We start from the raw sequence: 14,810 nt of genomic DNA on the forward strand, positions 1-14,810 counted from the left end.
TGAGTGGAACTTCATCCATCCTTCCATTTTCTTTGCCGCTTATCCTCACGAGGGTCACGGGGCGTGCCGGAGCCTATCCCAGCTGTCGACGGGCAGGGGGCGGGGGTACACCCTGAACTGGTTGCCAGCCAATCGCAGGGCACATAGACACAAACAGTCGGATTTACAATTGCACCTTGGGGCAATTTAGAGTGTCCAATTAATATTGCATGTTTTTGGGATATGGGGGGGAAGCCAGAATGCCCAGAGAAAACCCACGCAGGCGTGGGGAGAATTTGCAGACTCCACACAGGCAGGGCTGGGTTCAAACCTGGGTCCTCAGATTTATGAGGCCAACGCTTTACCAGCTGATCCACCGTGCCGCCCAGTTTGTTTATATATTTTTTGATATTATATATTTTGTGCCGAATATTTTTCGCATAATAATTTGGTATTTTTGTATTTTTTTCCCTTCAGACTGTTCTATTATTTGTCATATCTATGTTACCAGTTAGCATATCTGTTTCAAAGTTCCTGCCGCCATCTACAATATTTAATCCCTAGTTATTCCTGTCCAGTTTGGCATTTCCATCTGCATGTAGATAGTACTTATTATTTGTGTACAGTTGATACATACATTATGTGTGTGTGTATTAGGGGCGGGAGGGGTCCTTTGAGGGCCGCTCGGAACAAAAAGCATGGCTCCAAATCAAGCACACACATCTGTACACGTACCATTTTTCTGCAGCATGTTTTCATCCATTTGCCATTCAATTTTGACATTATTTAGTATCAGATATGACAGTGTTAAAAGTGCACTAACATAAGTGGAACTTCAATTAACTTCAAATAGGAGCTGATTGTTCGACTCATAAAATGAATTAAACGGGCGGTTCAACGTGGAAAATGTACAAATCGGACATTTTGATGCTTTAAAAAAAAATCACTCGTGTAGTGAAAAAGGGACTCGAAATGTTTAATGGGAAAAACTGAAATGTTTTTGGCATAAAACAATGTAAAGTAATGGAACAGGATTTCGAAAGAGATTAAACAGATGATTTGAAGATGAAAACATGATGTTTTGTCACTTAGAAACATAGCAAAGTGAGAGATCAACCTCTTAAGATGCCCTAAATGCGTGGCTTTATATCGAACATAATCAAAAAAATCATTTAAAAATGCTCGTAGCTATCTCGAAAGTGAGTGAATGGCTGTTTGGATGTGGAAAAATGTATATAAAAAAAAAAGATGACATTTTGCAATGCAAAGTGATCAAATGCTACACACACGAGATGACATAAGCGTCTGTTGTCGTGTGGAACACGTACAAAGGAAGTTTTATGACTTCGCGTTGTAAAATGACAAATGAGACTCCGGAAATGAAGTAAACAGCTGGTATGATGATGGAAAATATATAAAACATTTTTTTAATGTATATTTGGTGACTTACAACCAGCATTTTCATGCCATAAAAAAACTGAAAATCCATCAACTCGACTCAACAGATTGCGTGGACGACTTGCGCGAATGTCGCTGCAATGTAATAAAATGAAAACAATAGAAATTGATACAATGTTTTCGGAAATGTATTGATGTGGAAAAATATAATTTTTTTGCTTGCTAAATAAATTAATCTTCGAGCTAATGTGCAACATGAACGCTGATGAATCGGTGGCAGTTGCTGAAGGCATGCAGAGGGTGAGAGGTTGGGGGGTTGGGGGGGGGGTGTATGTGCATGTAAGAGGTGTTAGGTTAGGGAGGCCATTGGAGTTGGGGGGGGGGGGCGCGCTGGGTGTTCAGTGTGCAGGGTAGGGGGGCACCGGGGGTGGGGCGTTCCAGCAGCAGTTGTCACTCGGATGTTCGCTGGCGGGGCGACCACGCGTGCGCTCCACCGACATCGACCTTCCTTTCTTTCGTGACAGGGACGCTAGCTGCCATCTTGGACCCGGATCTGGACTATCTCCCGGCTTTTTTGACCATCCTCCATCCAGAGTCCCCCTTGGTGTTAGTCCCACGGTAAGAGCGGCTGACACCTTATAGAATGGATCGTATTTTTTGTTTTAAGATAAACGTACTCATAACCAGGAATAAAATATATTAAAAGTTTTGATGGGGGGGGGGCAAACACACTTGTAGTGTAATGGTCTGACACAAAAACTGCCTGGTTAGACGTAACAAGCATATCCTGCCTTGCCTTTGAGATATTTAGTCTTGGTCAGATTCTGGATTTTGGTGTGTACATGATCAAGTTAAAAAACACAAACCAGCAGCCAGATGTTGAAAACAAGAAATCATATTTTCAATGTATGAATAAGCAGCAGTGAGCAATAAAGTTTTCAGGCCAGATTTACACATACAGACACATTCGAGTAGATCTCGGGTGTTCAGTAAGATTTTTAGGCGCATGAAAAGTGATCGCGGTTTCACATTTGATGGTTCTGAGAACTGCATTTGACACACTGAGGGGTCTGGAAGTTTCTTGGGAAACGAAAAGGTTTAGGTCCAAGAACGGGCGGCTTTTTTGTTGACACTTTGTGATAATCACAACAGTTTTAGAACTTTGCTTGGCTAAAACACAGACTAGACTCAACTTAACCGAACTAAAGCTTGGCAACTTTTATGGACTTTGGATGGAAGGAATATCCATCCATCCCTCAATTTTCTGTACAGCGTAAAGTATAAAAGTCTTTAAAAACGTTTATAAAAGCCGGTGATATATTCTACCAGTTCCATCAAGTGTAGTAAATTAGCAATTTAAGAGTTATTCCTGATCAGTATACAGTAAAACGCTACAATCTAAGACGTAATGCCAACTGAAACAGGCATCCATCCATTTTCTTTGCCGCTTATCCTCACGAGGGTCACGGGGAGTGCTGGAGCCTATCCCGGCTGTCAATGGGCAGGAGGCGGGGTACACCCTGAACTGGTTGCCAGCCAATCGCAGGGCACATCGAGACAAACAGCCTCACTCATAATCACACCTAGGGGCAATTTATTAATGGTGCATGTTTTTGGGATGCGGGAGGAAACCGGAGTGCCCGGAGAAAACCCACGCAGGCACGGGGAGAACGTGCAAACGCCACACATGCGGGTCCGGGATTGAACCCGGGACCTCAGAACTGTGAAGCCGACGCTTTACCAGCTGACCCACCGTGCCGCCCCAACTGGAACAAGCCAGTATTTTTCATTTCCTGAAAAGTAGTGGTTTTGATAGCTTCGAAGGAATGTACGTGACCTTCGGCTTGTCCCAATGTTCAGTTCTTACACTTTATGACAAAAAAAAATGTGATGCTTTTGTGGGCTGGAAACTCCTGAGTTAAAGGGACAGAGTCTGGTTTAGGACCATGAAATGTAAATTATGAGTGTTTTAGTACCACTGACGCAACTACTATACAGTTTGTTTATGTTGTGACAGGTAATTAAATCTTTCACAAACTTATGACTTCATTTTCTTGAACTTTAGTGGTCTCGAATTGGCTTGCTTGGTTTTTGCGCTCATAACTTGGGACTTGCGCCGAAACCTGAAGGTTAGTACGGTACTAAACGGACAAATGCGACTTCTTCCCACCTCTGGTAGCGAGTGCCGAGAGGCCATACTCAGCTGCCGAGCTGACTCCAAATCTGCGACAGGGGGTGTCAGTGAGGGGCGGGGGTGCGGGTTGTCTCAGGATAGATTTACAGCCCCGCGAGCTCTCGCCGCTGTGCGCCTCGTAACTCCGCACCTGTTGGTTTACCCCTCTCGACTCGCAGGGCTATTAATGTGTCGGGCGCTGTGATTGGTGGGCCTTTAGCCACCTGTCAAGACACCGTTGTTTACCTTCAAAAGTCAGCGTAAATATGAAGTCTTCGTCTTTGGCCGTTTGCTTTGACTCGAACTTACATCGTGAAGCCATGTCGATTGATTCCTGGTTCTGTGGTTTGCGGTCCGTTTGCTAGCGTGTCGTCAGAGCTGTAAAATCAGAGCTGCTGCATCCACTCCATCATCAGTAGCGATATTAAAATACGGAATTCAATGGAAATAAATCATGGTAATCACTCGATGTGAGGGGACCGTCACTCGATTGCCCGATTGCAATCCTACCTTGACAGCGAAATGGTGCTGGTCAAGAAAAGAAGTGGGGGGCAGTGTAGGGTCCTTTCACAACTTTGTTAGCGTTGGGCTTTACACGATCGGGATTTTTGGGATCAATGATTGGATCAGATCATTGGACATTAAACCCAATCAGTGTAAAATGCTAAATATCATCTTATAGCGGTAACGCCGATCAGATTGGTGTTAAATCGAGTTCGCATGCACGTTGACTTTGTTGTCAAAAAAGGCCGACAGAAGTGACGACTCAATTCGATGTGAGTGTGGTTTTTGTACAGAAGTTCCATTGAAGCTAACCAAAAGGCGCTCAAACTTCCATCAAGGTCAAAAGAATGAACAGGTTGTGTTCATCAAAAATTATTTTGGTTATTTTTCACGGTGCAAGGTGGGTGTTAGCATTAATTACTATCCGAAAGAGCAGAAAGGTCTCGGCTAGGCAGTAACTAGAAAGTCCTCTGTGGGTGACCAGGCTGGACCATACCAACTTTTGGGCCAGGGTGTGTGTTTGTGTGAACTACAATTTTAACAATCGAGACATAAATTTTAAGATGACCAATATTAAAAAAAAATAATAATAAGTAATCCTTTCGTGTAACAATCTTCCCAAAAAGAAGCGCAATATCTTAGTTTGATAACACACAATGTCTTCTTCTTTTCCGTTCGGCTTGTCCTGATTAGGGGTCGCCAGAGCGTGTGATCTTTTTCCATCTTAGCCTATCTCCTGCATCTTCCTCTTTGACACCCACTGTCCTCATGTCATCCCTCACCACATCCATCAACCTTTTCTTTGGTCTTCCTCTCACACTTTTCCCTGGCAGCTCCCATCCTCAGCACTTCCTGTTTCTTCTTCATTGCCACCGTCTGTAATCCGTACATCATGGCCGGCCTCACCAACGTTTTATAAACTTTGCCCTTCATCCTAGCGGAGACTCTTCTGTCGCATAGAACACCAGACACCATCCGCCAACTGTTCCACCTGCTTGGACCAGTTTCTTCGCTTCCTTACCACACTCTCCATTGCTCTCTATTGTTGACCCCAAGTATTTGAAGTCATCCACCTTCGCCATCTCTTCTCTTTGTAGCTTCACTCTTCCCCGTCCGCCCCTCTCATTAACGCACATATATTCTGTTTTACTTCAGCTAATCTTCATTCCTCTCCTTTCCAGTGCGTGCCTCCATCTTTCTAGTTGTTCCTCCGCCTGCTCCCTGCTTTCACTGCAGATCACCAAATCCTCTGCGAACATCATAGTCCAAGGGGATTCCAGTCTAACCTCATCTGTCAGCCTATCCATTACTACCGCAAACTTAACATAACACACAATGTAACGTTTCAAAATTTGTAGTTGCGGTATTTCAAGAGTAACGGAGTTCTCTGTAAGAAGCGTCACTTCCCAGAAAGATGTGAAATAGAAATGGCCGCAAGCGTGCAGCTTATAAAAGCTCCCCTTCTGTAAAAATCCCATTTTTCTACCGTTTTATGCATAACACGGGTCAAATTGAGTCCGTCACCTAGTTTGATTCCCATCTGTGGGCCTTGTCGATTGAATGCAAAAGTCAATCAACGGCATAAGGCCTGCAAAACGCTCGGATTGAAAATCGATGGTGTTGTGGCGGAGTTTTGTCGATTCATATTCATATACTTTCCCACTTTGTGTTCGGTGCGGACTCGTTCACCTCAGCTGAATAGCAACGCGGCATTACCGGGATTTAAGAGAGTGAGTCTCAGCCGCCGCTGAGCCATGGAAATCATCTTTTATGTATGTATTTTGTAATGTGGCTTGAAAACTTCAATTGTTTTAAGCGTGTACTTCGGCTCGATAAAGTTTGAGGAACACCCCGGACTAAACGTCTTGCTCGACATCGATGTTTCTCCGCGAGGCTTCATGTCAGCGTTGACCGCTGTCTTGGCCTGTCTCACTGTCGCTTGTGCACTTGGCATCAGATTTGACGCGTTATTTTGTTTATAAGACGTTCGCAAAGCTCTCGGTGGGGGAAAGCGGTCGGGCAGGCCGGTCTCCAAGCAGCTGGCGGATGCTTGTTTTAAAGTTCATCTCGACAACAAACCCTCCGTGAGCGCATGCAGTCATCGGCGACGGTCGCTTGCCGAAAAGCTTGGGCAGTTGTCAAATTGTCTGCCAGGTTCTGTTGTGACTTGAATGCCTTCCGCGTGCCTGCGGTTCCCGCGATTCCTCGTGAATGACAGATGAAATTCGCCTTACACGTTGCGGTGAAGGCTATAAATGTACAGGTGTGATCGTACCGCGGCTCCTCGCTCGCTCACTCACTCGGGCGATGTCTTTTCACTCGAGCGATATTTTTCCACCTCGGGCTGCATTTACACTGCGTGCTTAAAGTGACATAATTCAGATTTTTTTTTTTTTTCTGTCTCAACTGTGATGTGTCGTGTCATCGTAAAGAGAAACGAGTGTGTGGAATCAGATATGCTGAAATCAGAATTAGAGATGTATACAACATTAAATATGATGTATATTATCATGATGAAGCATTCTTAAATGAAGTTTGATTGTCGTCAATGTAATGTACTGTAAATATGGTAGCGACTGTTCATTAATAGTGTATAGAACAAAGGACCAGTCAACTAAATGTGTGTTATTACCGTGTTGTAAATCTCAACACTCAGCCTTTAATCATCCATCCGTTTTCTTTGCCACTTATCCTCACGAGGGTCGGGTATATTATATTATATTATATAAATCAAATATATACATATTAAACTACTGTAGACCACCTCATTCAATGGATCAGTTCACCTATTCATTGGTCCAACTTTGTCTTTAATTTTTTGGGGGAGAAACCACCCTTAAAAATGCTTATTGGTGTTGTTAATCCCTGATGCAAGAATTTTTTTGTGGTTTAAAAAAAAAATGTGCGTCAATTATCGACACATTTTCACTCTTTGTGGTCTGGCCCAGTCCCCGTCTTCCACAAATAGTGTTGTTCCACTGTACTCAGAATATGTATTGGTCCATATTAGGGAACTTAATTTTCAACTCATTTGAGTAACAAGACAGAAAGTAAGAGTAAGTAAGTCGTTCCTTGCATAGAATTAGCAAATACATTAACTCGAGCCACCTTAATATGATCTGAATTTGCGTCTTGGGGCATCCTTTCAGATCATTTCACTTTTGCCACATCCAATATGGCAGCAACGCTAACATGCTATTCAGCACGCAATGTGGGGCCCACATATCCAGACGATATCCATGCATTTTTTGAGCCGCTTATCCTCATGAGGGTTGCGGGGAGTGCTGGAGTCTATCCTGGCTGTCAACGGGCAGGAGGCGGGCTACACCCTGAACCGGTTGCCAGCCAATCGCAGGGCACATAGAGACAAACAGGCGCACTCGCAATCACACCTTGGGGCAATTTTGAGTGTTTAATTAATGTTGCATGTTTTTGGTAGGGTGAGAACGTAGGAATTGTGCATCGCCTCGCCTAAATTTCACTTTGAAGAAAGACCGTATTAACCTTGTTACATGATTGAAATTAAAGGAAACCAACCAGGAATCGAAGTGAACAGTTCAAAATTCAGGTGTTCCGTTCGGTGGATGTGCGGCTCGATCGCCCCAGATAAACATTCGCCGCGTGCCAAGACGCAACGTCACAAACGGGAACCATCTTGTCTCAACCGTAAAACACTTTCCCCGTCATTGTTCCGCCGCTTCACGACAATGTCGCACCTAATGGCGTGATGGGTGTGCCCCCGAGGCCTTTTTGGCTTCCCGTCGCAGATTTAACCAGACAGGTCAAACTAGATAGTAGTAGGACAGTCACCGTGCCGGTTCGTGACAAAAGACACTTTTTTTGGTTTGCGTTTTGCTCTGCACCAATGCTAGAATGGTTTCATCCAGGCAAATATGTTTCATTTTGCCCAAAAATAGAAATAACATTGCATTATAAATGTATTTGGTAATTACGCTAGCCATGACATCCATTTTTCGTACTATGTGTCTAATCTTAATTGACCAACTAAAGTTTAATTAAACGGAATACTGTGCACCCCTGCAATATTGCGATTATGGTTTGTACCAAAACTATATAATATATCTGGCGTCAATAGAGGTCATGCGCCTACGTCATAAAATCACGTGACTTTTGTTTACGTCGCCATATTGCCGGTCAAGTTTAGCATAGCTCAATGCTACGTCGGTTGGAGACGACACGGAAATATGTTTTGTAGCGCGACGCCCAAAATCTTGTCCAATACCATCAGACATTTAGGAAGTGAAAATAAACGACGGTACATGGAAAAATTCAATAAACTCGGTATAGAGGACCCGTATTTAATGCCAAAGTTGATGTTTTCGCCGATAAGAAATTGGGCTGTTAATTCGCTTCTGCTTGTCTTGGACAACTGGATCTACACATTGATCTGGGGTGCAAGTCGTCGAGATTTACACAGAAAAGTTTGAAAGCGTAGAAAAGTCTGGACGGATACAAATATTTCGTTGGTGGATCTGTTCTCAACGGGGAGACGGCTCGTGAACGAGGAAGCGTGTTCGGCTACACGTTAACCTTTGCCGAAATCCATCGACCTTTTCAGCTACTATTCAATACAAATAACAATATTTAAATAAATGACCCCTGGTTTTACACAAACTCGCATTCATTAACTATGATTGGGGAAGAAAAAAAAAGGACAAGCGAGTCGGCTCCTCCGTAGCGTTTCCCAAGAAGTATTTGTAATGCTAACCTGGCTCATTTGAAAACAATGCATTAAAAAAAAATAAGACCGCGTCAGCTCCTCCGTACACGAAGCGTGTTGTGGCCACACGTTAAACTTCGGTAAACCTCTCCGTGACAGACTATTTTTTTTAAATATGCATCGTTCTCTAATGAGTCCAATGCGTATTTAAAAAAAGAATATAAACCGCTGGGATAGGCTTCAGCCCCCCGTCCACGGAAGCGTGTTGCGGCCACACGTTAACCTACATAAACCTCTGTGTGACCGACGGTTTCTTTTCTTTTTTTTTTAAATACGCATGGGACTGGATATTAAAAAAAAAAAAAAAAAAAAACATCTGTCATGGAGAGGTTTACCAAAGTTTAATGTGTGGCCGCAACACGCTTCCGTGGACGTTGGAGACGACTGCTGTCGGTTTTTTATTTTTTTTTTAAAACGCATTGTTCTCAAATGAGCCAACTTGGCATTATACTTGGGAAGCACAACAGGTTTCGGGTATTGTAAATATTCTCCTCCGGTTCAATGTCTCCCGCAATGTCGAGCAGCTCTGTTTGACCGGCAATATGGCGCCGTGAAAATGGCGACGTCACGTGCTCGAGCTCTATAAAGATGATTCTCGAGGCGGAAACTTTCACTTTTCAAGTAACTTAAAAAAACAGTTGAGCCGTTAACATTGAATTGTCATTTTCCATGCTTATATCGGTCAATAATTTGTAAAATAACACACCAAGTTTGGGAGTGACTAATAGTATCAATATGTGGAAAAAATATGAAATTGACCAAATTTGGTCGATGGTGGTTTTGCCCCATCCCCAGCGCTAATCTGAAGTGATTGTTTAGAGAATATAGATTGTATGTTTATTGCTACTGGGCTGAGTTTTTTTTGTCCGTTTGTGATCCGTGTGTGTGAATATGGCCGCTTTTTCGAGATTTTTGATAAGAGTTTCCCTCGCTACATCTCGGTTCACTTCACGCAGCCTCATTATTACACCTATTTTTTGTGTGTGTATAATTTTTTTACAGTGTAGCAGGCTTTTATTTTATTTTTTTCGTTTTGTTTTTACAGCGTATGAATGTGCATTGCGTTCTGTATCTTGATTCGCTAAAGGAACCCCCCCCCCCCCCCCCGCATCGTGTTCTGCGTCCTGATTGGCTAAGGGACTGTAGACCATTGTCAACCACCCTAAGTACCGGATCGCATTCACGGGGGGTGGGCGTAAAATTTCAAACCTTCGGTTTCGTTAACTCCACAAATTAATTCTCTATTATTGTTTTACTTTTACAACAAAGTTTAACTGGCAGTGACAAAAAAAAAAAACTTTACAAGTGAGCATGAGAAGAGATGCTAATCAAATTTTAATGAGATTAACTGTGTTTAAGATGTTTAATTATGTTAAAAGCGTGGCATGTGGTAGGGGCGAAAACATAAAATCAATTAAAATGATCTGATAGTGGATTATCACTTATGGCAGGTGGGTCTTGAATCTTCAGGTATCTCCCGTGGATAAATCAGGTTTCATTACTATGTGTCTTGCGGCTGGGCAACACACTCACTTTTAAAAATATTAATCCTGTTATTAGGGCCTTTTTAATTAGGGTAATGAGGGGCACAACTCATTTGTTTGCCAGTGTTAGTTTTTTTTAATTATCATGGCCTAACAAGATAAGTAGGGATTAACCAATTTTTATTCAAATTCAACTCGAAACCCAGTTTGCGAAATCTGCTATCTTCTGAAAACGTCTCAGGCGGGATTGCCGGGGCACGTGAGACTTAAAAAAAAAAACAAAAAACAATTGTCGTTGTCCGGCAATTACTTTTGAGGTTACGTGTCACGCTGACATCATCTAATTGTGATTTTTGGGAAGCTGCGTTGGCTTTGTGCCATCACGTGCATATGTGGCACTTCCCTTTGATTGTTTTATATTTACAGCCTCCACGTTTTGTTTTTTTTTTTTTACACAAAAGCGTATAAATTCGGGCTACGTCACCACTGTAAAAAGGAAGTCCATCCAAAAATGAGGAGACCCTCCATTTTTTTTTCCCGTGTTAAGTGTGTCTACGCGCAAAATGAAAATCCATAGTGACGATAGCAAAGCAAAGCAAATTTATTTTGTATAGCGCATTTCATACACGAGGTAACTCAATGTGCTTTACATGATTGAAAACAAAGAGATAAAACATTTGAAATGGGATAAAAACAATAAAAATGACAATTTAAAAAAAAAAAAAAGATAAAACCGTATACAGTGCAAGTAATATGATCAAAAAGTGGATATATTCTACAAAGCATGAGAAAAAAAAAGTTTTCAACTTGGACTTAAAAACATTAACAATAACACGATAATGAAATTTGAAACAGTAACACTGAGCCTCCGAAAAACCAAAAATGTACTCCATGTAAATAAAAATAAGAAATATTAAATGGAAAATACAAAAATTGTTGGAAAAAATTGGATTAATAAAAATGGAAAAATCGCTGAAAATATATTTTATATATAAAATTACAATAGCATTAGACAACACTGCTATTGATGAAAAATACACAAATGTAGAAATTAAACAAAAATATTACCATATTAAATATTATTACACAAAAAATTGGGCAAAAATAATTTCATTTTGACTAATGTGAAAAATTAATTAAAATATTGAGTGAGAAATACAAATGTTAGGAAAAAATATTCATTAAAAAATAAATCTATAATGTTAGGAAAAATATTTTTTAAAAAGAATGCTGTCCATAAAACATCAAAAAGTTAAATATTATTTATTTATATGAAAAAAATAGATGAATAGATAAAAAAATCTTAAAACAAATATTGTAATTACATTAATTATTAAATGTAAAAATATTTGGAAAAAATACAAAGCTTTGAGGCGAAAACAACAAATAGTTTATGCAAAGTTTTTTTTTTTCCCAATATGTACAGAATAGTGTATTTATTTTTTGTATGCATGTACATATCAGGTTATTATTGGCAAAATGGGGCAATTGAATTGTAGCGCAAATGAATCCTGGAGTTGCTTCACTCCTTTATCCATCGCCGCTTCATCCCATCCCCCAAATCACCTCCACTTCGGAAGCACTTCCTCTGCACTGCATCAACACCACCACCTCTCTACGGACACCCCCGTGATTGGTTAAGTGGATTGCAGGGAGGGGGGTGGGGGGGGGGGGTTGGTGGCGTTGTGAGATCATTTTCCTCTGCCAGTGCTTGGCAGTGTGGCTCTACAAAACCATCCTTTAGATACCGGGCCAACAACTCAGCCTCCTCCTGGCCCGCTCTTCCCTCCACCTGCAGACGCTGCCGACACTAAATCAGCTTTTTAAACACGGCAAAGATGGACGCCGAACGGCCGCTGTGGTTGCCGGGGGACATGCGCACACCGGTGGTGGGAAGTCATGAAATATTTGGTTACTCGACTTCGTAGATTTATCAAGTCACTCTATGTAGTGGTACTTCGCTCCTGCATGCAGATTCTGATCCAGACAACCACAATAGATGCCGCAGACTAAATCACTGATGTGGATCAAAGTCGCGTGGGAGGGACTAAATTGCTGCACAGACGTTTTGCCATCTGATGCCGCGTTCCAACTCTTTTGCGTCACGGTATTGATGGCGATCTTCCTGAATGTGAGCGTGTTTGTCCAGTTTGTGGGTTTTTTGCACTGGCAGGTGGCAGGGATGATGCAATGTTGCTTTGCAGGAAGGAGTGAAAGTCTTCAGTAAATGACCGACCGTAGCGCTGAGATTCATACTTGCATGACAATGACTGAGCAATAACTATTTATAGTCGATGTTTTTCCTCAGAATTTATCCATCCATCCAGTTTCTTAACGGCCTATTCTGTACTCAGTTCTCTTTGGGCGGGAAGCGGGGTACTCCCTCAACTGGACACACAGAAACAAACAAGCATTCAGACTCACCTACGTGCAATTGAGAGTCTTCGTTTAACCTACACGCAAACACCGTACAGGCTGTACTAAGATTTGAACCCCTGTCCTCAGAAATGTGAGGCAGATGTGCTGACCAGTCATCTACCGTGATGCTAATGCAAATTATTCCATCCATCCGTCCATTTTCTTAGCCGCTCATCCTCACAAGGGTCGCGGGATTTGCAAATTATTGCCCCTGAAAAATATTTTGGTACATGTGTTATTACAGCATGGGTTCGTCTTCGGTGTGCAAGTAATGGGAGTAAGCAAACATAAACATTGGTTGCAAATGGAAAAAAAAAATTGGGACAGTAAAAATGGTTGAAAAATCGTGCATCTTGTCAGATTTTTCTCAAAATTATCAATTGGAAAATACCCCATAAAAAAATATTCCATCCATCCGTCCATTTTCTTAGCCGCTCATCCTCACAAGGGTCGCGGGATTTGCAAATTATTGCCCCTGAAAAATATTTTGGTACATGTGTTATTACAGCATGGGTTCGTCTTCGGTGTGCAAGTAATGGGAGTAAGCAAACATAAACATTGGTTGCAAATGGAAAAAAAAAATTGGGACAGTAAAAATGGTTGAAAAATCGTGCATCTTGTCAGATTTTTCTCAAAATTATCAATTGGAAAATACCCCATAAAAAAATATTTTCATGCTAAATACAGGATTGAGTTTTCAAGTATTGGGAGTAAGCAGCCAATAAATTGAAAATACTTAATATAAGATGGGCGGCACGGTGGGTCAGCTGGTAAAGCGTTTGCCTCACAGTTCTGAGGACCCGGGTTCAATACCAGCCCCACCTTTGTGGAGTTTGCAGGTTCTCCCCGCGCCTGCGTGTTTTTTTTTTCCCGGTCACGCCGGTTTCCTCCCACGTCCCAAAAACATGCAACATTAATTGGATACTCTAAATTGCCCCAGGGTGTGATTGTGAGTGTGGCTGTTTGTCTCTATGTGCCCTGCGATTGGCTGGCAACCAGGTCAGGGTGTACCCCACCTCCTGCCCATTGACAGCTGGGATAGGCTCCAGCAGTCCCCGCAACTCTTGTGAGGATAAGCGGCAAAGAAAATGGATGGATGGGTGAGTTACTAGAGCATGGGTTTTTCTTTGGTATTCAAGTTATGGAAGTAAGCAAGCATAAACATTGGTTGCAAATGGAAAAAATACATTTGGACAGTAAAAATTGTTGAAAAATGGTGCATCTTCTCAAAATTATCAATTGAAAAATACTTCCATGAAAAAATATTTTCATGCTGAATACAGGATTTTCTTTTGCAGTCAAATATTGGTAGTAAGCAACATTTCATTTGAGAATACTTAATATAGGATGAGTAGACTCTTATTAATAGTCGTTCCAAATTGTAATTACTCATTCTTAGTCTTTTCAGCAACTCTTTGTTATATGACATTTTCCTGCCGTTTTTAACTCCAGAAAGCGACTTTCCATGCAGGACAGGAGCATTTTGTTTCCAAATGTATTCGCCGTTAATGCCGTATTATTTAGCATCGCAGAAATGTGAACTTTCCTCGCGTTTCATCTTTAAAATGTGACATTTTACGCAGGACGCTCGCGGGCTGTCAATGCCTTTTCAAATTGTAATTATCCTTGATCCCGCATTTAGCACGAGTTTAAGATGTGGCATTTTCCAGCCATTTAATCTCTACGCAAAAAAAAAAAAAAAAAAACCCGACATTCCAGGTTAGATCATAAAAAAAATGTCATTGCTTGACTTTTGCTATAAATCTTGTCCTTTCTCACTTGGATGCTGCACAGCATCAGTCGTTTCTGACCCAAACAATTTTGCGCTTTGACTCGACGGGCCTCGGTCACCCATTTTCTGCCGCCTCGCGAAAAACACGCCGCGGAACGCGGTGACCTGGAGGCGGCTTGTCGGCAGGAAGGTCACCCGTCCGCCAACCTCAACATCCAGTCCGATCTGGGTCACTTACCCTCCAGCCTCCCCGTGTTCCTGCAGGTGACGGCAGTGAATAAATGTTTCAGTCATACCGAGACCCCCGCCCCCACCCACCCCTTCGACTCCCCTGCGGAGAGAGCAGATTGAAGCTTTGAATTGCAGCAACAGATGTCAGGG

The 14,810-nt window shown here is 42.0% G+C and overlaps 1 protein-coding gene across 7 annotated transcripts in view; it reads left to right on the forward strand.

Moving 5' to 3' along the window:
* The window catches only part of mef2d (myocyte enhancer factor 2d), a 112,304-nt gene that overhangs the window by 31,469 nt on the left and 66,025 nt on the right, over nt 1-14,810 (forward strand). For 6 of the 7 annotated variants that reach the window (XM_061819505.1, XM_061819504.1, XM_061819510.1 and 3 more), the window contains one exon: nt 1,902-1,995. The exons of the other annotated variant lie outside the window; for it this stretch is intronic. The gene's annotated coding sequence lies outside the window, so the exon portion shown is untranslated. The remainder of the gene's footprint in view (nt 1-1,901; nt 1,996-14,810) is intronic. 7 annotated transcript variants of the gene reach the window in all.

This window comes from Syngnathoides biaculeatus, chromosome 5 (assembly GCF_019802595.1).
Source record: "Syngnathoides biaculeatus isolate LvHL_M chromosome 5, ASM1980259v1, whole genome shotgun sequence".
In the NCBI taxonomy this organism is placed as follows: Eukaryota; Metazoa; Chordata; class Actinopteri; order Syngnathiformes; family Syngnathidae; genus Syngnathoides; species Syngnathoides biaculeatus.